General features: G+C 39.8%; 1 long non-coding RNA gene across 1 annotated transcript in view; it reads right to left on the reverse strand.

Moving 5' to 3' along the window:
* LOC111774365 (uncharacterized) overlaps window positions 1–23,719 on the reverse strand; it is a 60,924-nt gene that overhangs the window by 35,528 nt on the left and 1,677 nt on the right. The window contains exon 2 of the long non-coding RNA XR_002809345.2: window positions 17,533–17,661. This is a non-coding gene — a long non-coding RNA (uncharacterized lncRNA). The remainder of the gene's footprint in view (window positions 1–17,532; window positions 17,662–23,719) is intronic.

The following is a 23,719-nucleotide window of genomic DNA, read 5'->3' on the forward strand; positions in this document are numbered from 1 at the left end:
CAGAGTTGGAGTCAGGTAAGGAAGGCACTATTTCAGAGAAAGGTACTTCAGACATATAATAATAATTAGACAAAGACTGAAAAAGAAAGCAAAATAAACAAAAACCTCCACAAAACCGAAAGTCTTCCTGAAGGTGGAGGTGAAAGGAAAGGAACTGCAAAGTCTTTTCCACGCTCTGGTTCTCGTCTATTAACTTCTCATCTGTTCAAGCTTAAAAACAAAACAAAACAAATGAAATGCAAAATAATGTCCTCTTGAATGAGGTGCTAAGCCAGAGGCATCCACGTAGCAATTGGTCCTGCTTGCTTCTTTCCTCTCTGCCTGCAATAAAGAAATTCAAAGGAGCAACTAAAGGACTACATTTCTAGTGCTAGAAAACCAAGTCACCTCATTCCTACCAAATGACCAAACACCTCTAAAGCCCCCTCAGCGTTTAGTGAACGCTTCTTTCACTTGCTCTCTTCTGGTCTTTGGACACTTGGTCTTCCTCCAGGGAAGCCTGTGGCAAATACACAGTAATACTCAGTAGAAGCAGAAACCCTGGTGAGGAACTTGGATTTCTTCTTGCATCACTGTTTACGGAGGATCAGGGAGAGGCCCTACATCAACTCTTCAGACACTGTGTTATTCTCTGTGTCTGCTCCACCAAGCTCCTTGTTGAGGTTGTGACTTTTTTGGGGATGATGTTGAATACCAGAGAGAACTATGGAGATATTTGCAATGTCACCAGACCCATCACTGGCCCCTGCTGACCGAGTAACCTTGGTTTGTATCATGTCATCACTTCACTCCATATCCCATGGCTACAGATAATTGAGTGAATTGAGTGAAGAACAACCAATACATAGGCTGGCCCACATCCTGTACAGTGGGATGGCATGAAATGCTTTGTCTTAACTGAGGTAGGGGTTTGCTTACTAAAGACTGAACCTTACAAAAAATGTGGATGTGTGAAAATTTTCAGTTTATGTATTGCAAGCACTTTCTGTCATCCAGGGTAGAAAAAACAGCTAGCTTTTGGGAGCAGACCCTCTCTGCATTCTGGGAAGTACTATTTTTCCATGACTTTTTAGTTATATTGATATAAATCAAGTATCAACTTTTCTTGGGAAATTCAATGAAAATACCAAAAACAGAGGATTTATATTGAAAAACTGTGTCCTATTTAGAATAGGTATGTTTTTTAGAAGAACCATGTCCCTGAAAATGATATTAAAGACATTTTCCCCTAATCTGTAATTAGAATAGCCTATACCTAAAAATCACTGTTTTGAAGAAATGGATGTGTTTCTGTCCAAGTAATTAAAAATAGGAAATTAGGGCCGGCCCCGTAGCTGAGTGGTTAAGTTTGTGAACTCCGCTTCAGCGGCCCAGGGTTTCGCCAGTTTGGATCCTGAGCGCAGACATGGTACCACTCATCAGGCCATGCTGAGGTGGCGTCTCACATAGCACAACCAGAAGGACCTACAACTAGAATGTACAACTATGTACTGGGGGCCTTTGGGGAGAAGAATGAAAAAAAAAAAGAAGATTGGCAACAGTTGTTAGCTCAGGTGCTAATCTTTAAAAAAAATTAAAAAATAGGAAATTAGAGCCAGAGACAAACCACAATTATCCAAAATGAACTTGACGGTTTGGTTGTAAGCCTATTTTGTGATATTGTTAAAAATTAAATGTTTCATATTTTGGCAAACGTACTCCTCATTATTTTCAAAAGAATTTTCTGGTGAGAGCCTAAGGTGAGAAAGGATAGCCTCAAGGGTGGGGGATAAAAAGAATGCGTGTTTCCACCTTCACTCACCCTGGGGAAAAAAATTCTGGAGCATAAAATGAGGACTCTGTGGGAAAGACAAAAGCAATTTTCCCTCCTGGAGCCTTGGGAATTTGAGGAACGGACCTAAGGGAGGAGAACTTTGCTCAAGGGTACCCTAGCAAGAATTAGGCTGGCCCTAGAGAAAATACCTTATATGATTACTATAATGGTGGATATATGTCATTATATACTTACCAAACCCCATAGAATGTACAAGACCAAGAATGAACCCTAAGGTAAACTATGGACTCTGGGGGATTACGATGTGTCAGTGTAGGTTCATCACTTGTAACAAATGTACTATTCTGGTGGGGGACATTGGTAATGGGGAGGCTATGCATGTGTGGGGACAGGGGTGTATGGGAAATCTCTGTACCTTCCTCTCAATTTTGCTGTGAACCTAAAACTACTCTAAAAAAAATAAAACCTTTTAAAACCACAGCGACAAACAAACAAAAGAATTAGGCTGGCCCTCACATGAGGGTAAGATAAGGCACAGTTTCCACTCTGCTGAGACAGATGGGGGCCAGCATTAGTGTGAGGGGAGCGAGGCACCCAGCGTGCAGCATTTCCGGAGCCGCTCCCTCTCAGGGTGTGCAAGTGCACAGCTGGCATCCCAGAGTGAGTACCTTCGGAAATTTTATGTCCTGGGCACCTTGCTTGCCTTCCCCCTAGTCCTGGCCCTGCGTGGCACTCTGAATTACTGGGGAATGAGCTGTGGCAAACAGAGTCTCATTCACACCAGTTTGATTGCAGAATCCTGAAAGGTTCAGTCAGCTAAAGACGAGAGCGGAGGCCAGAAGTCTGCTCTCCGAGGGGCTGCTGCATGCAATATGCTGCTTTGGCGTATTGATTACTTTGAGCTGAAGGTGCTTGAGAAACAGCAGAGGCGGGAAGGGCTCAGTGACCTCTCTGTTTCTGCCTAAAAGCAGACCATAAAACTTCCCATGAGAAAGGTGCCCTCTCTGTACCAGGAAGAGAAGAACATTCTTATCACCAGAGACCAGGAGTCAGTGCCAAAATGGAGCTGTACAAACCAACCTACTAAACAATCCTTATCTCCCATTAGTTTCTCTCGTGTATTTCTTGGTCACTTCCTCACAATTTACCATTTCTAGAAGTTTAACTTCTTTTCTTTTGTCTTGTCACTCCTCTACAAATTTATCATTCTTTGTTTTACAAAAAGTATTTAAGCTGTCGGTTCTAAATGCTTCTTCAGGTCTTCAGTTTTCCTATGAAGGCTCCAAGTGCATGTAAAAATATTAAACGAAATTTGTATACTTTTCTTCTGTTAATCTGTCTTGTGTTAGTTTAATTCTCAGTCCTGGTCACAGAACCTAAGAGGATAGAGGAAAGGTTTTTCCTCCCCAACATGGGCCATAAGTATATTGAAGAGAATGATTGGAAGTTTGAATATACAGAAACTGTGAGCTGGAGAAAAGATAAAGGGTGAGGAAGTCAGTTGGTAATAGGGAGAGAAACAGATGCAGATAGTGGATTGTGTCACATTAGAGAGAGAGTTCTTGAATTGCTCCTGCTGAGGGCCCGAGAGCTGTTTTGGATTCTGCATTACCACCCAGTCCACGGGACCCAGCCCTACCACGGTTCCCGCCATTCACGAGTGCATCTTTCTGGAGCGGCCTGCAGAAAATGTCTCTAACTTAAGCAGAAGGAAATTTATTAAAAAGGCGTTAGGGATATAATCAAATTGACAGGAGGTGGGAGAGTCAGGTTTGAGAACGGGAGGGAACCAAGACAGCCCTGGAGACAATAGCAGTCTCTGTGGCAAGAATGGTCTGATCAGGATGCTGCTACACAAGCAGAAGGGAAAACCCGACCATTGATAGCTTCAGTTTCCTTGTCCCTGGGCTAAAGATTCAAATTCCAGGGAGGGAATACACAGTGCCCTAGCTTGGGTCATAAGCCAAGTCCCAAATAATTACTGCATTAATCAGAGTAGAAGAGGCAATGGGGGAAAAAAAGGAAATTGGGGTGTTAAGAAGGGGAAAAGATGAATATTGGGAAGCCAAACGAGGAACTGTCACTGCCCAGCAAATGGCTTTTTGTCCTTTCCTGAGTTCCCATGGGCCTTCCCATGTGCCTGAAATTCCGGTCTTTTTATTTCTGTGACTACCGGAGCTGTTACCTGAATGTTTCTCAGTCTCTTGCAACCAAAACAGCTGAGACAGATTGCTGAGGAAAAGGCGCTGTTCTGTTTTCTTTGTTTGTCTCCTACAGAAATTATTAAACCCTCTCAAAAAGGCCCCAACTTGCTTCTTCAGGCAGTGTTTGGCTCTACTGGATTCTCTTAACTTGTGTCTTCTGCCAGCTTTCTCTGGGGACATTGTCCACCTAGGAAGGGAAGAGGTCATAATGGTATAGCATTTCCTTTTTCAGTTAATGCTTTAACCTGGTGTGGCTCAGAGATCAGCTCAAACAGGGGCAATACATGGGCCCTCACACTCTCTCTTTTTTTTTTTTATTGCCTTATAATTCACATGCCATAAAATTTGCCCTTTTAAGGCATGCAATTTGGTAGTGGTTGTATATTCACAAGCTTGTACAACTATCACCACCATATAATTCCAGAACGTTTCTATCAGTTACTGCCCATTGTCTCCTCCCCTCAACCCCCAACAACTACTAATCTATTTTCTCTCTCTATAAATTTGCTTATTCTGGACATTTCATACAAATGGAATCATATAATATGCGGCATTTTGTGTCTGGCTTCATTCCCTTAGTATAATGTTTTTGAAGTTCATCCATGGTGAAATGTGTATCAGAACTTTTATTTCTTTTTATGGCTAAATAATATGCCATTGTATGAATACATCACAGTTTATCCATTCATAATTGAAAGAGATTTGGGTTGTTTCCACTTTTTGGCTATTATTAATAATGCTGCTATGAACATCATGTATAAGTTTTTGTGTCAGCATATGTTTTCAATTCTATAGGGTATATACCTAGGAGTATAATTACTGGGTCATATGGTAATTCTATGTATAACATTATGAGAAACTGACAAACGGTTTTCCAGAGTGGCTGCACCATCTGCAGGTATGAGGGTTCCATTCCACATCCTCAACACTTTCGATCATTTTTATTTTAACCATTCTAGTGGGTGTGAAATGGTATCTCATTGTGGTTTAGATTTGCATTTCCTTAATGGCGGATGATGTTAAGCATCTATTTTTTTGTGTGAGGAAGATTGACCCTGAGTTAACATCTGTTGCCAATCTTCCTCTTTTTGCTGGAGGAAGATTGTTGCTGAGCTAGCATCTATGCCCATCTTCTTCTATTTTATGTGGGATGCCACCGCAGGGTGGCTTGTGTAGTGATGCCAGGTCTGCACCCAGAATCTGAACCTGTGAACACCAGGCTGCTGAAGTGGAGCGTGCGAACCTAACCACTGCAGCACCAGGCCAGCCCCTGAAGCCCCTTTTCAGTTCTATGGGCCATTTGTGTAAATTCTCTGGAGAAATGTCTAGTCAAATCCTTTGCCCATATTTTAAACGGATTGTCTTTTTATCGTTTAGTTGAAAGTGTCCCTATGTATTCTAGATATCAGTCTCTTATCTATGATTTGCAAATATTTTCTCCCATTCTGTGGTTTGTTATTTCACTTTCTTGACATTGAAGCACAAACATTTGTTTTTTTTAAATATCGGCACCTGCGCTAATATCTATTGCCAATCTTTTCTTTCTTCTTTTTCTCCTCAAAGCCTCCCAGTACATAGTTGTATATTCTAGTTGCAGGTCCTTCTGGCTGTGCTATGTGGGACACCACTCCAGCATGGCTTGATGAGCGGTGCCATGTCGGTGCCCAGGATCCGAACAAGCGAAACTCTGGACTGCTGAAGAGAAGTGCTCAAACTTAATCACTTGCCCATGGGGCCAGTCCCCGCACAAACATTTTTAATTTTCATGAAGTCCAATCTACTTTTTATTTGGTTGCTTGTGCTTTTGGTGGCATGTCTGATCATTAGCTAATCCAAGGTAACAAAACCTCACCCCTATGTTTTCTTCTAAGAGTTTTATAGTTCAAGCTCCTACATTTAGGTCTTTGATTTATTTTGAGTTAAATTTTGTATATGATGTGAGGTAGGGGCTCCAAATTCACTCCTTTGCATATGGATATCTAGTTGTCCCAGCATCATTTGTTGAAAAGATTATTCTTTTCCCCATTGAATTGTTTTGGTGCCCTTGTTGACAATCAAATGGCTGTAAATGCAAGGGTTTATTTCTGGACTCTCAATTTGATTCCATTCATCCATGTTGCTATCTTTATGTTGGTGCCACACTCTCTGGGTTGCTGTAGCTTTGTAGTTAGTTTTGAAATCAAGAATTCTGTGTCCTCCAACTTTTCAAGGCTGTTTTTGCTATTCTGGGTCCTTTGCTATTCCAGGTGAATTTTAGGATCAACTTGTCAATTTCTGCAAAAGAAAAGCTGCTGGAGTTTTTATAGGGATTGCACTGAATCTGTAGGTCAACTTGGAGAGTATTGCCATCTTAACAATATTAAGTTTTCCAATCTACGAACACGTCTTTGCATTTATTTAGGTCTTCTTTAATTTCTTTCGAAATTTTTAATAATTAAAAAAATTTATTTCTTGAGCCAGCCCTGATGGTCTAGTGGTTAAGGTTTGGCACTCTCACTACTTTGGTGCCCTGGGTTCGCTTCCTGGTTGTGGAACCACACCACCTGTCTGTCAGTTGCCATGCCGTGGGGGCAGCTCACATAGAAGAACTTACGACTAGGATATACAACCATGCAATCAGGCTTTGGGGAGAAGAAAAAAATTTGGATTCTTTCCAAAAAAAAATTATTTATAAGTATTTTATTTCTTTGATGCTTTTGAAAATGGAATTGTTCTCAATTTTCTTTTGACTGTTCTTTGCTGGTGTACAGAAGTACAATTGATATTTTGTTTTGATATAGTATTCTGCAACTTTGGTAAATTAATTCTTTTCTTAGTTGTGTGGTTTTAGTGGAGTCCTTAGGATTTTCAATATATAAGATTATGTCATATACAAGTAGAAGTGGCTTTTACTTCTTCCTTTCCAATCTGGATGTCTTTTTTTTTTTAATTAGATAATGTGGATGCCTTTTATTTCTATTTTTTTGCCTAAATACCCTAACTATAGTCTGCAGCACAATGTTGAATAGAAGTGGCAAGAACAAACATCCTTGTTTTGATCTTAAGGGAAAGCTTTAAATCTTTCACCACTAAATATGATGTTAGCTGTGGTTTTTCAGAGATGCCCTTTATCAGTTGAGGAAGTTTCCTTCTATTCTTAGTCCGTTGAATGTTTTTATCAGAAATATTGAGATGATCATATGGTTTTTAAACTTTATCCTATTAATGTGGTATATTACATTGATTTTTGTATGTTTAACCAACCTTGCATTCTTGGCATAAGTTCCACTTGGTTACAGTGTAAAATCCTTTTTATTTGCTGCTGGATTTGGTTTGCAAATACACAAATATGTAGCTATTATTTTGCTGAGGATTTTTGTGACTATATTCATGAGGGATGTTGGTTTGTAGTTTTGTTTTGTTTTTTGCCTTGTGATGTCTTTGGTTTTGGTATTAGGGTAATACTGGCCTCATAGAATGAGTTGGGAAATGTTCCCTCCTCTTCTACTTTTTTGAAGAATTTGGGAAGGCCTTTAGTAACGCAACTAAGGTCAAGAAAATGAAAGACTGCTTTGTGCTGGATAATTCTATCCTTCTGGGTTATAAGAATACAAAATATTATATACAAAGATAGACTCTTACGAACAAGATACTAAATATTTAAAAGACAAAAATCAAGCCAAGAAGTTTTCTCCCAGATAAAGTTTAAACTCTTCTAAAATTTCTAGAGATAAGCTATTTATTTAAGCTATATCACAAATTTATTTTTAGACTAATGATCATTGTGTTTGTGAAAAGAGAAATACAGCATATTCTTTGAAAAGCATTCAAGCAACACTGCAACATATTAATAAGAAAGTAAAAAAATAATCAAAATCCTATCACTCAGAAATAATCATCAGAAATATTTGGTGAACACCATTTCAGACGGTGTGCTCTCTATCACAGCTATTTAATTCCATATTTAAATGTTTTCCTTGTTTACCACTAATCCTTTTACTTTACCTTCTCTATACTTAAATCTCATGGATGTATGGATTTTATTGATAGCAGTTTTATTCTAGGACTCCTGCGTAATGTGATTCCTGAGCTCCTTTCAGCTTAGGAATGTAAATATGCTTCCTTATATGCACACTACTTGGCTGTGTAATATTCCTGTCTCACATTTTAACTTTCTAGATATTGCTGTTATCTTCTGGCATTGGATATTGCTGTGGAAGAGTGGAGGATAATCCAATTTCCTCTCTTACGGATAACCTTCTTTTTCTGTGTGGATGCCTGAATAATATTCTTTAATCCTTGAAATTCAATTTAATTTGACGTGTTTCATCTCAGGTCAATCATTTCATATCACTTTCTTCTGGAACAAGATGGGCCCTTTCATTTGCAGATTCAGTTTAATGTATTTTTTTTCTGCTGCATTTTTTAGGCTCACTCTTTTAGGGATAATAATTAATTTTATGTTGGATAATGTTTGTCCTCTGCAATGACTAACTTCTCATTAATTGCCTTGACTTTTATTTTCTTCTCCTCTGCCATTGCAATGATTAGACAGGCTTTCTTTTGTGTCAGAAATCGCATTTCAGTTGTGTCCGTTCTGTTTCTTGCTATTTCATAGTAATTTGTTAGATGACAGTTGGTGTTATTTAAGTCCTTAAATTGTTTTCTTAACTCTGTAATTTCCTTTTTCATCTCCTGTTGTTGTTTTATCTATCTTCAAGCTCTTGCTTTATTGAATGAATATTCTTATTAAATTTTCCTTAGGTGAAAAGTACTCACGAACATTTTTATTCTGTTGCTTAGTAGTGACTATGCATAGTATTTAAATAGTTACAGATGTTTCTTCTTAAACATCCCACACTGCTCTAAGTTTTCAGCATTTGAGTATTTTTAAGGAAGGGGGAGAATGTTTAATGTGGGTCCCTATTTCTATCCTGTTTTAATCCTATCAGTTATGATGCTTCTGGCCACAAATAACAGAATCTCTAGCTAACAATGTTTTCAACAATAAACACATTCTATTATCTCACATATCTAGTATCTAGAGGTAGTCAGTTCCAAGGTTGGTTTCTCAGTTTAACTATACCATGAAGGATCTAGGCTCTCCCCATCTTTCTGCTATGCCATACCTCAAAATCACAAGATGGCTGCCACGGCGCCAAGATTCAAGTCCATACACACCAGCATCCCAGGTAGCAAGAAAGGGGAAGGAACTAAAAGGGCCTCATCATTCTTTAGCTCTTTTCTTCAGAAAGGAAATTCTTCCTCAGAACCCTCTTCCTTCGACCCTCAACTCCTAAACAGACTTCTCCTTTCATTTGCCAGAATTGCATCATATGTCCTTTCCTAAATAAGTCAGTGATAAAGGAGAATTGGGTTGTTCTGATTGGTCTAAGACAGCGATTCTCAACTGAAGGTGATTTTATCCTCCAGGGGACATTTGAGAATATCTGGAAGCATTTTTAGTAGTCCAACTACAAACCAAAATTGGAGTTCCATCTGGCAAGGGTGAAGTGGGGAACAGCAGTTGAGCATATGCACTCCCTATCTATACACCATCATCTAGTGGGAGGAAACCTAGTTTTGGCTAGAATACTAATCAACAATTTATTTATCTTACCAAAAGGATTGTTAAAAAGTCTTTCCTTTGCCATAGAAAGGACAAAACAGAACTCAGAGAGATGTAGAGCTCTCAGGTATATAGAGAGAAATGCTTCAGAATCATGCAATCAGAAAAAGAGAAAAGCATTTGGGGTTTAACAAGTGAAAAATACTTGTGCAGAGTATTTGAAGAATAAACCTATGGAGGATAAAATAATCAAAACAGTCCTAAAAGTGAACTTTGTAAATAACTCTATGAATAAAAATAAGGGCTAAGTAAAACAGAGGATACGTTAGAAAAAAGGACATCTGTGGTATATAGAACAAGGAGTCCTCAAAGATACCTACGTCCTGATCCCTGGAGTCTGTGAAGTTTACCTTATATGCAAAAGGGTTTTTTTTGTTGTTGTTGTTGTTTGGAGGAAGATTAGCCCTGAGCTAACATCTGCCAATCCTCCTCTTTTTGCTGAGGAAGACTGGCCCTGAGCTAACATCCGTGCACATCTTCCTCTACTTTATATGTGGGACGCCTGCCACAGCATGGCTTTTGCCAAGCAGTGCCACTTCCGCACCTGGGATCCGAACTGGCGAACCCGGGGCGCCAAAAAGCAGAACGTGTGAACTTAACTGCTGCGCCACTGGGCTGGCCCAAAAGGCTTTTAACGATATGATTAAGTTAAGTTGTCATGAGATGGGGAGATTATTTTTGGATTATCCTGGTAGGCCCAGTGTAATCACAAAGGTTCTTATAAAAGGGAGGCAGGAAGGTCAGAGTCAGAATAAGAAATGTGACAATAGAAGAAAAACTTGAAGTGGTGTGAAGAAGGGACCATTAGCCAAGGAATGCCAGTGGCCTCTCGAAACCAGAAAAGGCAAGGAAATGGATTCTCTCCTGGAGCCTCCAGAAGGAATCTATAACCCTGCTGACACTCATCTTAGACTTGACCTCCAGAAGTGTAAGATAAACTTGTGCTGTTTTAAGCCGCTAAGTTTGCGGTAATTGTTACAGCAGCAATAGAATATCCAAGTGCAGACAGACAGAGAACAAGAACAGCATGAGACACAGCAACAGCCCATCTAGAGGACTTGGAAAATGCAAAGATAAGGGGAATCAAATGTGAATCAAAACGCAGGCTATACCTGGCTAAACACTAAGTAAGAGCTGTCATCATCTTTCATAGGGAGAAGGGAACTGGACATTTCTACAGGAATCCACTGTGTATTTGCTACAGTTTGAAATATGTATTACTCAGCGTTCTCCAGAAAAACAGAACCAACAGAAGATTTTACATATGTGAGTGTGTGTTAGTGTGTATATATTTTTTTAGCAATTGTCTTATGCAATTGAGGGGGGCTGATAAGTCTGAAATCTGTAGGGTAGGCTGGCAATTCAGGTAAGAGTCGACGTTGCAGTCTTGAGAGTCCTGTAGAGCAGCAGGCTAGAAACTCAGGTAGGGTTTCTATGCTGCAGCCTTGAGGAGAATTCCTTCTTCTTCAGGAAACTTCAGTTTTTGCTCTTAAGGCTTGAACTGATTGAACGAGGCCCACACACATTATGGAGGGTAACCTGCTTTACTCAAAGTCTACTGATTTAAATGCTAATCACATGTGAAAAACACCCTTAAACAGAATACCTAGACTGGTGGTTCACCAAACAACTGGGCACCAATAGCCTAGCTAAGTCGACACATAAAATTAACCATCACAATGCACGTATGTACATTTAACTCTATAGTACAATACATTCATTAATTATCGACAAATCCTTTGTTATGTTCATCAACTTGTCTTAGTGTTTAGATCAAGATTCATAACCTGGTATCCATGGACCTCTGGAGGGTCACCCATCTTCAGGTCTGGGGAGAGGGTTCATGAAACTTCTCTGATTATATACAGCATTTTGAGTGGATGCATTTTTCTGGAGGAAAGGTCCACAGCTTTCACCATGTTCTCAGAATCTAGAAGGGTCTGAGACTGGCCAAGAAAGGTCAAGGAGCCACTACAGATAGACATCGAAACTGAGTGAACCATTTTTGACACTTGAAGGCCTAATTCTGATGTCTAAAAAAGCAGCACCCTTACAGACTGCTCATCACACAAATAGAAAGTCCTCACCAACTGTAAATAACAGATTAAATATGCATCTCTGCTTTCCAACAAGGTTTTTCACATCTTACTCTGATATGATATTACAAGGAAGATGGAACAGTCCCACAGTTCAGTCCAAAATGAGTTTTCAGAAGCAAGTTTTTGCTTATTATAATTTTATGGGCAAGCTATTTAGTTAATACATGGCAGTGGAGTAAGCAACAGTGAGAAGGCTTTCAAAATCTTAGAAATGAGAAAGAATGCTGCCCTCTGAATCCTAAACTTACCAACTCAGCACACATGAGAAGCCAGCAAAGTGTCTCCTAGGCCCTCAGAACAGCTGTGTGGTTAAAGCGAATGAATCAATTAATAGAGGAAACTAGTATTTTAAAACAGTTCAGACTATAAAGGGCTGCACAGGGGAATTTCTGTTAAGGACATTACAGTTGTATATAGATGACACATGCATTTGTCAAACCCCATAGAATTATGCATCACAAATAGTGAACTTTTCTGCATGAAAATTTTAAAAATATCAACCAGGATGTGCAAGGATCCCAGGATGGTGTGTGGACAGTGACGAATGAATCTAATTGTATTACAAATGTATGATATAATTTCACTGAAGGAAGTGGGGAAAACAGGTGCTAACCTAAGTAACTTTGGAGAACTATGTTTTGACTGGATACTTTAAGGCTAAAGACAAAAAGAATCATATATAAGCACTAGATTCTAATTGGCATGAGTTAGCATTTCTGAAACTGCTTTACATGTATACCAGGGTAGAATAAATAAATAAGCTGTAGATGATATGAGCCAGATTTCTCACTGGCAGAGAATAAAGTTAAAAATTAATCAAGGAGAGAAGGCTTGACTGAATCCTGCAGTGCTGTGCTATAGTTGGGGATCTCTGGATGAACTAAAGTGTATTTTAATATATATGCAGATAGACACAGAGATGAATATGAACACATGCGTTTACATGTTAATGTAAATATCTATGTGCACACACACAAACAGATCGGCTCGCTCTGTTCACTGAGTGGGCCTAGGAGTGGTACCTCAGTAGCGATGAGCACATCCAAGACTCAAATCTTGGTTTCTAAATACAGTTCTCCAATAAAAGGACACAGGAGGTAACCTGGAAGAGTTCTCAAAGCCAGAAAAATCTGGCCAAAGCTGAAACAATTTGAGCAACAAAATAACGATAGTATTCAATTATAACCCAAAGAATAAAGTAAATATCCACAAGCCCATACTGATATAAATAAACAATTGAATATATAAGTAAATAGGTAAGTGAGGGAGAAAAAACAAATTTCCCTTACAGAATTCAGAACAATATTTGTGGACACTTCCCCCTCCGCGAAATAGAGCTTAATTCCCTTCTTCTTGAGTGTAGGCTGGACTTAGTGATTTGCTTCCAAAGAACAGAGTATGGGAAAGAAAAATAGTAACGTTACGGTGGAGAATACTGGCAGGCCCTACCTTAACCAAGTGGGTAAGGTCAACATCATCACTGATAAATCGTGTTAATACCATATGCCCCCTGATAATATGTGAGGAAAAGGCACTTCACCTTTGTGGTAATTTCCCCCAAAACTCGTAACTCTGGTGTAATCGTGAGAAAAGCCCAAACTGAAGGACATTCTACAAAATATCTGACCAGTACTCCTCAAAACTGTCAAAGTCATGAAAACCAAGGAAAGACTGAGAAACTGTCAAAGACTGGAGGGGATTAAGGAATTGTGATGACTAAATGCAATGTGGGATACTGGGTCAAATACTTGCATAGACAAAGGACATTAGCGGAAAACTGGTAAAATCTGAATAAAAGGCCACAGTTAATGGTATAATACCAATGTTAATTTCTTACTTTTGACAACTGTACCATGCTTGTGTAAGATGTTAACATTAGGGGAAGCTGGGTGAAGGGTGTATAGGAACTCTCGATACTACCTCTGCAACTTTTTAGTAAATCTAAACTTATTCCAGGGGCCGGCCCCTTGGCCGAGTGATTAAGATCGCGCACTCTGCTTCGGCAGCCCAGGGTTTCGCCAGTTCAAATCCTGGGCACGGACATGGCACTGCTCATCAAGCCATGCTGAGGCGGCATCCCACATGCCACAACTAGAAGGACCCACAACTAAAAATACACAACTATATACTGGGAGGCTTTGGGGAGAAAAAGGAAAAATAAAATCTTTAACATTATTCCAAAAGAAGCAGGCTCAGGAAAAGCAAATTCTGACAGAGTGTCTAGTACAAGAAAAGTGTTCTTCTGCGGGTCAGGAATATTTCCTCAGGCCTTAGCTGGCTGAAATATGCCTCAGGTCTGTCTCCTTTGGCTGGAATTCCCTGATTACCCAACAACTTTTGGACTGCTGATGCGGCCTACAGGAGGCTGTGGTCCTGGGAGGCCTGCGTTGAAGAGGGCACATGAGCATCCTGTCACTATAGAAATATATCTCCTGATTATAAATCAATCAACTGGTACTCGGGCCAATTGCACCAACCTCAGAAAATTTTGCTATTAATCTCTCACTGAGAACCTGCTCATTCTAGGGTCCAAAGTCTGCTTTCTTGTCTAGCAAGTCTCAAATTCAGGCCCTGCAATCTGATGGGTTCCCTTCCTAACTCCTGCACACTCCCACACCCAGCCCTTTATCTATGTTGTTGCTGCAGTCCCTTAGGCCTCCTGGCAGCCAGCTCTCCCAGCAACACTGCCAGTAACACCATACTTGCTATTTTGGATACCTTGGCATCCCTTCCACTTTCCTGAGTAACATCAGTACCAGTTTCAAAAGTGAGATTCCTTCAGCCCCCTTGATGTTTTTAAGTAGAAGTTGTGGCTGTATTCTGGAAAAATTAGGGCACTACACCGATAAAAAATGACTGGAATCCAGCCTTTACCAGCTTCCTACCATGTTGAAAGAAAATAAGTTGATTTTCTCTCTCCTATATAACTAATTTTTCTTTAATCTGTGTTCTTTCCTTGTGCTTTTCCTTATCATTCTACAGCTGAAGGCCTGTGTAACCTGAATTGCCACTTTTCTTTTCAGAGATGAAGAAATATTCGTATCACCTGTATATCAAGCATTAGGTCCTTCCCCCTTCTCACTTTTTACTGTTTCTAAAACTTTGCCTTGAACTTCAAGTTCTTCTGGCCACTATGGCTCTAGCTGGTTACCAATAATTTTTAGTTTAACTGTGGTACCTGAGAGTTTCCTTCCCACTCAGATTTCACCAAACCCTTGAAAACTACAACGTGTTGGCGAGTCGAGCAAAGGCAGGCAGAGCATCTTTGTACGTGAAGCCAGAATGAGAACTCAGGGTGCTCAATATTTCTTACCTCTTCATTTTTCAAATTTTATTACACATAATTTTTTTTCTGATTACTACAGTAAATAAACACTTGACTTTAAAGAAACGGATGGGGTAATTTTTGACTGACAGAATTTTTGTCCTGTTACTACAGACAAGCCTGGACTTAGAAATGCGTGACTTCTGTGTATTCCTCCCCCAGGATTGGGTAGAGCAGGAAATTTCCTTCCCTCTACACTGTGGATGAGCAGTTAACCCCACCTTGTTCTCCTCTCTGGGAGCTGATCCTTGTCAGTCTCAGGGCCTCGACTCAGTTTCCCCTTCCATTCTGGTCCCTATTTCTGTACTGTGCCCATGGTGGGAAAGGTGAGAGGGATAGCAAGCAAGAAAGGGAAGAAAAAGCCCCGTCTGCTGTTGCCATGGTATTATTCCACACCATGTCCTTCATCCCCTCCTAACTTTTATACTTCCCTTTGGTCAAGAAAGGGTGACTGGACTGGGAATTTCCAAAGCTGAGATTTTATGAAGAGGAGAAGGAGCGAGAAAGGGCAGACTCCATCCCAATACATCTTGTGACCATAATTCTGGCACTTCCTGATATACTGCCTCTCCCTTTTCCATAGAACTTTCTGTTCGGTTCTTTGTTACACTAATCTCTTGCCTCATAGTTTAGACTTTGGCCAGTTCCTTAGCCCTAAGGCCTGTCTTCCTTGCTCCCCAGCAATCCCACACCCCAGGCTGTTCTTGCACCAGTGCCAGTGCCCAGGGGAAAGGCTGTCAGAGGGAAGAGAATGGCACCTCGAGGGGGATGGTAATGAGGGAGGATTTGCTTCTAGCACTTCAAGATGGAATTCTGTCATTTACCTCAATAAACTTTAATAATATTGATATACTGCTCTCTTGGTTCATCTGTTTTATTAATAAATTACCTACTAACTTCCCAGTCTTTCCGTATTTTCAACGTAATCATATATTTCCGAGCGAAGATACTTGGTGGGCAAAGTTCAGGGGAGAAGGTAAGCCTGGATGTTTAAATTTGGGAGTTGTCAGCATGCATGTGATATCTGATACACAGACTGGAGGAAGGTGCCTGCTTCAATCCTTAGACTAAATTTTAGTAAAGCTCAATTTCCTTTTCATTTCTGTATAAATATATATTTTTAAAAATACATGTAATCGGAAGCTCTTCTATTTTCTTTCCACACATGCCTGGGGCACTGGACGCTCGCTTTGTGGAGCACTTTCAGGGATACAGAAATCCAGTCGCTGAGTTCTATGAAGTGCACATTTTGAATGTTAATACAAACTACCAAATTGCTTTTCAAGATGCAATTTACTAATTTACAAGCAGTTGATGAAGGAGTTCCTGTTTCTTCATATCCTTTCCTAAACTTCATATTATCAGACTTTATACCTGTCAGTTGTGGGCTGACCTCTCCCCTCAGGGATCGGATTCCTGCTCTAAGTGGCTCTCTCATTTGATGAGGAACTCCTCCTCTCACCTTAGCACTGAGCTTTAAGCTCCCAGAAAATAAGATATAATTCCACAGAAGTAAAATAAAAGTTTCATTAGTGGGTCAATAATTAAATATGGATTTAACTATTTATTCTTTTCTGATCCCTAGTAAATGTTTTAAACATAATCATAATATGTCATAATGTTAAGACATTGTCACAGGGGTCCATTAAGCACTATTACCTTTTACCTGGCACAAAAGTAGGCCTTCAATAAATATTTGTTGAATAAACAGAAGGAACTGTCACTACATAATCATGTACAATTACAACTGGTGTCTCTCTTGATCCCTCTCTTTTCTTTGCTTCCCAGACATAAGGTATCAAGTCTTGTCAGTCCTACTATCTTTTATGGCCCTGTCCTCCTCTGACTTCCCAATACCATTGCCCAAATTATGGCCATCTAAATCTCCTATTTTTGTTCCCCATTCTCCTGTCCCAAGTTTTTTTCCTACCTCCCATCCAATCTCCATATGGCCACCAGAGTTATCTTTTCGTTGTTGTTGTTGCTGAAGAAGATTCGCCTTGAGCTACATCTGTTGCCAATCTTCCTTTTTTGTTTTTCTTGAGGAAGATTGTCCCTGAGCTAACATCTGTGCCAATCTTCCTGTTTTGTATGTGGGATGCCACCACAGCATGGCTGACAAGTGGCATAGGTCCCCGCCCGGGATCTGACCTGTGAATGTGGGCTGGTGAAGCAGAGCATGTTGAACTTAACCACTATGCCATAGGACCAGCCCCTAGAGTTATCTTTCTAAAGCTCAATTAAATTAACATGAGTCTTCTTTCATAAAAAACTTCAATAGTACATGTCATGCGAGGCTTTTCATAATCTTTCTTTAACCTCTTTTTCCAACTTCATCTCTTACTGTGTCTCATCAAGCACTCCTGCCCTCTATCCCAAACTCGAGGAAAGTCAAGCTCTTTATCACATTTCAACTTGTTGGTTACTCTCTCCTGTTTATGTGACATTCTACATGCTCATCTTCTAGCTGGAAAACAGTCATCTGACAATACCTTGCTCATCCTTTGGGATTCAACTATTACCTCGTCTGTGAAACTTTTCTTGACTCCTCTAGGCAGCTGATCCTCAGTGTTCCCACAGAACATTCTTTTGACTCTTCTCATAGCACTTATATTTTATTGTGTTCATCTTTTTTGCCATCTTGACCAATACTGTGCAACAGAAATACAAACCACATGTAATTTTAACTTTTCTAGTAGCTACACTAAAAAAACTAAAAAGAAACAGAGGGAAAGAATTTCAATAATATTTTTATTTAACCCAAGATATCCCAAGTATTGTCATTTCAACATGTAACTAACAGAAAACTTGTTAATACGGTATTTTATCTTTTTTTTTTGTACTAAGTCTTCAAAATCCTGTGTGGTTTTTGTACTTATAGTACATGCGAATCTGGACTGGTCACATTTCAAGTGCTTAACAGCCACATGTGGTTAGCGGCTACCATACTGGACAGCTAGTGTGAGCTGCAAAAGGAATCATATCTTGCTCATTTTTGTATTCCCAGGTGCCTGATTTGTAATAAATGAATGTTAAATGAACGAATAGCTAGTGTTGATTGCTTACCATGTGAAAGGCACTGTGATAAGTCATATATATAACTGTGTATTCTTTTCCTTATCACCAAATGGTTGGTTGGCATTCAAAGGCTACTTAACAGTCATTAAGTACTTAGGTAGTCTTGGGAAAGCCACTTAACTTCTTATGATCTCTTTGTGAAAGGAGAGAGGGGATGGGCACAGTGACTCCTAAAACCAGTTTTAAAATAGTGTGGATAGAGGCCAGCCTGGTGGTGCAGTGGTTAGGTTCGCACTTACTGCTTTTTGGCGGCCCTGGGTTCGCCGGTTCGGATCCCGGGTGCAGACATGGCACCGCTTGGCAAGCCATGCTGTGGTAGGCATCCCATATATAAAGCAGAGGAAGATGGGCATGGATGTTAGCTCAGGGCCAGTCTTCCTCAGCAAAAAGAGGAGGCTTGGCAGCAGTTAGCTCAGGGCTAATCTTCCTCAAAAAAGAAAATAAATAAATAAATAAGTAAAAAAAATAAAATAGTGTGGATATAAATAAATGTAGAGGAAGAATAAGTTTTAGGGAACAATGTTGTGCAGTGGAAGGGCACATACTTTGGAATTAGACACATCCAGGTTAGAATTCACAACTCCACTACTCAGTTATGTGCTCTTAGGCAATTTAATTAGATTCTCTAATCTTCCACTTCCTTGTCTGTAAAACGAAGACAGTAATACCTACCTTGTTGTGCGGTTTGGAAATAATATCTATAGTGTTTGGCGTATTAGTATATCTTTAAAAAGTAGAAGATAGGCAGTATTATAGGTTCTGGGAAGTCTTTCACTCTATTTTCTTTTCCTTAAGAATTAATAATCTTAAAGGTAAGCCTTTAGATAGGGCTTACAATGTGCCAGAAACTGTGGTAAGTGCTTTAAAATAATAACTCATTCAGCTTCATAGCACCCCTAGGAGGTAGGTGCTGCTATTGTTATTTCCTTTTACCCCCTGAGAAACTGAGGCACGGAAGGTAAATAACTTGTCCAGAGTCACACAGAGAATAAGTCGTGGTGCTGGGATTCCACAGGCAGGATTTCAGTTCTAGAGTCCGGACTCTCATCACTATGCTCCATTCTTCTCAAGCCAACCACTGCCGAATTCATTAGGAAAAACCTGCAATTGGCTGCTCTAATCCATAATCATAATAGAGTGATTAAATGGCGCTTTTTTTTTGTGGAGAAACTGTAATCCATGCATGTTCTCTGCTCTGGAGAATAAGTGACTAGGGACTGAGTCAAAGTTTTATTTTCTTACAGTCGCACCTTTGTACATACTGGCAATGTTTTTACATGGAGGTATGGTTCGCTGCCTGAGGTTCTCCAGTCCCGGGCGTTTGTTTGCAAATATTTCTGGGAGGAGGTGTTTCCCTAGAAGCTCAAGGGTGTGCTGGTACTGATCTTAGAGACTTCAGTCACAGTTCTCAAAAAGCACCATCCAAAGAGCCAGAAATAGGAGAGTCAGAGTCTGTGGCTCGCACCTGGGACATGCTGTGATGTTGGAACCCAGAGGAGGAACAAGTGATTCTCATTTCTGGGCATCTGCAGCAGCTCTGTTCTGACTCATGTACAAAAGGAGTAAATCCCGAAAAAAGAAAAAGAAGAAAAGGAGGCAGGAAAAAGAAAAGAATAATCTCCAGGTCTCAGGGTTCTACTGAGTTATTACCACCAAGAAATGCGGTTCAAACACTGACAATGCCATCCACCAGAGAACGGCCAAACGACCTTCTCAGCAGATGTGGAAAGAAACTGGCTAGCAAGGTGGTTTCTTCTTTTCAGAATGATGCTTAGAAAATAGACAACAGATGATATTTACAGAAATGCTACAAATACTGTTCCTCTTCCTCCCAACACCTGTGAGCTAGGTAACACCAGAGACAGTTGAAAATGTGGAGGCAAAATTTTACCTCCATCTTCTCAGGGTTTTTCAGCTGGGCCTGAGAATTAAACTGATATAAGACAGATGAACCGGAGGAAAGTATACAAATTTACATGTTTTACATGATACAGGAGCTCTCATAACAAAAGACTCAAAGAAATGGCAAAGCCTATAGGCCTTTACAATAGGTTGAACAAAGACAGGCAATTGTGGGAAAGTAACTAAACCATATGGGGAAGCTAAGGGAAGATAAGAATTATTTTAACAATCCTATTTATACAGGATTTTCTTGGCTTTGATTCCCCAGTGAAGAAGGTTTCTTTTCTTCTCGTATAGGGAGAGCATCTTTCACACCGGAGCTCTTACCTCCGGTTTTCAGGAAGAAGAGGTCAGAATGCCCTCTTGCATCTACCGTTTTTAAAGTGCCTTTAGCTCAAAATAGTCCTTATACCAAAGTGGCATATTTTGGGGTGGCATATTCTGTCACCCTTCAAGAATGGGAAAGTCAAGAGTCAGGACACAGGGAATGATTTAGAAGAGCCAAGGACATAGCAGCTCCATCTTTGTCCCACCTCGATTAAGGCTGTTTAATAACTCAGGGTGAGATGATTCACCTCCAGACAAAAACTGAACTTGTTTCACAGATCTCTGAAACACTCAGAACAGATGCTGGGCATTAAGCTTCACCCTCCTTTTAGAGATGAGGAAATGAAGGCACATGGACCTGTGTGTCCATACTTGCTCAGACTGGCAACTGATGTATCAGTGGAAATGTTAGAAACTGGGCAGATTTTTTTTATGGTGAGGAAGATTGGCCCTGAGCTAACATCTGGGCCAATCTTCTTCTATTTTATGTGGGATGCGTCCACAGCATGGCTTGACCAGTGTGCTAGTTCCACAACCAGGATGTGAACCTGTGAACCCTAGGCTGCCAAAGCAGAGCACACGAACTTAATCACTATGCCACGGGGCTGGCCCCTTTATTTTGTTTATTTAATAAAAGGCTTTAAAAATATGTTTAAAGCAGACCAATTCTGGATGTCGTAATTGAGTATAGGGCAAAGCAGAGATTACCAACTGAATTGCAGAGAATAACTGCCTTCTCTAAAATTTGGCTCTCTTGAGAAAAGTTGTCTGAAACTCTTTTCTACGCTATGAAAATGAGCACTACTGTTGCCTTCTACATAGTTGTGATGGGTTCTCCATCACAACTTCTACAAAGAAAGTTATGCTCCCTTTAGTTTCATCAACATAAATATTTTTAATGTGAAATAGTTACTTTTTTTCTTTTGAGGAAGATTAGCCCTGAGCTAACTGCTGCCAATCCTCTTTTTGCTGAGGAAGACTGGCCCTGAGCTAACATTGTGCCCATCTTCCTCTACTTTATATGTGGGATGCCTACCACAGCATGGCTTGCCAAGCAGTGCCATGTGCACACCCGGGATCCGAACCAGCGAACCCCAGGCTGCCAAAGCGGAATGTGCGAAGGTAACCGCTGTGCCACTGGGCCAGCCCCCCTGAAACAGTTACTTTTAAATATTCACACTCTCGCTTGTCATGAAATGTGTAAAGATAAAGCATGATGCAAGCAATTTTTAATTTCCATGAGTTCCATGAGGGACATATGGAAGATTCTGAGCTACTCATTGCAGTGAATATAAAGATGTACAGTCATGTGTTGCTTAATGATGGGATTAGGTTCTGAGAAATGTGTCATTAGCCAATTTCATCATTGTGCAAACATCATGGAGTGTACTGAAGGGGAACAAAATCTGCCACTCAAAAAAATGTCTCTTTAACATGAGGATAATTTTAGGCTGATTATTTTTAAGAAACAAAAGACTCAGAAAATTTTTCTTGTTACCTCCCCCTTAACTGCCTAAAAGAATTCAGATAAAAACCCTGTCTCAGGGAGCGAGCTATCACCTTAGCATCACATGAACTAGGTGGCAGATAGGGAAGAACCTAGAAAAGCCTGTATGTTGAGCTCCCCTCTGTGTTTTTCCATGTCTGTGTGGCCAAACACTTGCTTTCCAATGTTTGCTTCTTTTCACCTACCTGTGAGTTGCCTTCCTTCTCTTTGAAGTCCCTGACTCTCCCCACCCCCAACATCTTCTTTTGTTTTTAGCTGAGGACAGTATTTAAGGTGATGGCTTTGGCCATTTCGGTGAGTTACTTGGTTTTCCTGGTTTTCTCCCATGTATACATGTTATTAAGCTTTTGTTTGTCTTTCTCCTGTTAATCTGTCTCACGCCAATTTAATTCTTGGGCCAGCCAGAAGAACTTAGTAGAGGAAAATTTCTTCCTCTCCTACAATACTTACACAAACCTACATGGTACTACCACACACCTAGGCTATATGGTACCAATACTACCACACACCTAGGCTATATGGTACCAATACTACCACACACCTAGGCCATATGGTACCAATCTTATGGGACCACTGTTGAATATGTGGTCTGTTGTTGACCAAAACATCATTATGAGGTGCATGAGTGTATAAGGACAAGGCAAAATGACGTGATCTTGTTTTGGAAGAGGCAAATGTGGCATAGCAGAATGATTAGGGAGTTTGCCATCAAATTGACATAGATTTCAATCCCACTTCTGCCACCCAACAGCTATGTGACTTTGGGCCAGTTAGTTGGCTCATTAAGCCTCAATTTTCTCTTCTGTGAAATTCAGACACATAGATGAATATTTACATAAGACTGCTGTGAAGAACCTCGCCAGAACTGTGTTTAATAAGACATTGACAGAAAAATATGTAAGATGAGTTAGAAATTGATACATGCTATAAGAAAAGTGTTTACTCAGAGCAGGAAGAGGTATTATTTGCATAAAAAAATTAAAGCTTAACCTTGTTTTCTGTTTTTAAAGAAGTTATGAAATTCTGAGGGATTCATAAATATCTATAACTACATTATGTGTAGCATATGTATTTTTGGTGTTTATTCCTATCTATTTTCTTAGTAATGTATGGTATCTCTCTTTAGGTTGTAAACTATAATATCACATTTTGGGCTTGGTGTAACTTGCCTTCATTTACAGAACTATGTTTCTATAGCAAGGATAAAAATACATACAGGTGTTTCATATTTGAATAAAATTACAATGCAGTTGATTCCAATATATGGTAGCCGAATTTTCAGAGCTATTGTGGAAGAAAGATAGGAAAAGCACTTGAATGCATGATTACCTTTTCCCGTATTACTACAGTTTATAGGTTAGACCCCCAGCAAAATCCTTCAACGCCTTTTGTGAAGACTATTAATTACTAACTGTTTGTAGATATATGAATTCTTTGAATTCACTTAAGAATGATAGTGCACTCTGAGCCATACAGCATGCCCAACCTGTCCTCCTTATCTTGGAGAGTACCATCTCGGAGAGTGAACTGTTGTTTTAAGTTCTCCTCCGGAAAGCACAGTGTGGGTTCTCTGCTGGAGACACATGCTGCATACTCATTGACTTGAATCAAATGAGATGACTTTATGCTCTTAATCCTCAAGTTATTTTTGAAAATCATAATGTACTCATTAAGCAATTACTTAATTTCCTCATGTGTTTTCCTCAGAACTAAGTATTAATTTATGTTTTTGTATTTATATATAGCTATTTAAGAAAATCAAGATATTTGCACGAAAATTTAAAAATTTGTCATGAAAGTATTCTCCAGAAATAGTGCCTAATTGCATATGGTTTGCTCATAAACCTCAGCAGTGGTTAACTTAGTTTGTGTCTTCTCAGAAGATGGCCTTAAAT

This window comes from Equus caballus, chromosome 7, assembly GCF_041296265.1.
Source record: "Equus caballus isolate H_3958 breed thoroughbred chromosome 7, TB-T2T, whole genome shotgun sequence".
NCBI classification, from domain to species: domain Eukaryota; kingdom Metazoa; phylum Chordata; class Mammalia; order Perissodactyla; family Equidae; genus Equus; species Equus caballus.